The following is a 514-nucleotide window of genomic DNA, read 5'->3' as shown; positions in this document are numbered from 1 at the left end:
TGTTTGTGTGTGTTTGAGAGAGTGGTTTGTCTGTGTGAGAGAGAGAGAGAGTGAGGTGTGTGTGTGTGTGTGAGAAATAGGGAGTTGTGTGAGAGAGAGCTGTGTGTGAGAGAGAGATAGAGGTTTGTGCGTGTGTTAGAGAGGTTTGCTTGTGTGTGTGTGAGAGAGTTCTGTGTGTGTGAGAGAGAGTTGTGTGTGTGTTTGCGAGAGAGTGGTGTGTGTTTGTGTGTGAGAGTAGTGTGTATGTGATTGAGGTGTGTGTGTGTGAGAGAGAGTTGTGTATGTGTGTGAGAGAGGTGTGTGTTTGTGTGTGAGAGAGAAGTGTGTGTGTGTTTGTGAGAGAGAGGTTTGTGTGTGAGAGAGGTGTGTGTGAGAGAGAGAGAGCAGTGTTTGTGTGTATTAGAAAGAGAGGTGTGTGTGTGTGAGAGAGAGAGGAGTATGTGTGTGAGAATGAGAGAGGTGTTGGAGAGAGAGAGGTGTGTGTTTGAGAGAGAGGTGTGTGTGTGTGTGTGTG

General features: G+C 46.9%; 1 protein-coding gene across 1 annotated transcript in view; it reads right to left on the bottom strand.

Moving 5' to 3' along the window:
- The window catches only part of Sept6 (septin 6), a 108135-nt gene that overhangs the window by 21482 nt on the left and 86139 nt on the right, over positions 1-514 (bottom strand). The window lies entirely within an intron of this gene.

This window comes from Microtus ochrogaster, unplaced genomic scaffold (genome assembly GCF_000317375.1).
Source record: "Microtus ochrogaster isolate Prairie Vole_2 unplaced genomic scaffold, MicOch1.0 UNK42, whole genome shotgun sequence".
NCBI lineage: Eukaryota > Metazoa > Chordata > Mammalia > Rodentia > Cricetidae > Microtus > Microtus ochrogaster.
The sequence above is the reverse complement of the archived record's forward strand: the minus strand, read 5'-3'. Positions and strand labels throughout refer to the sequence as shown.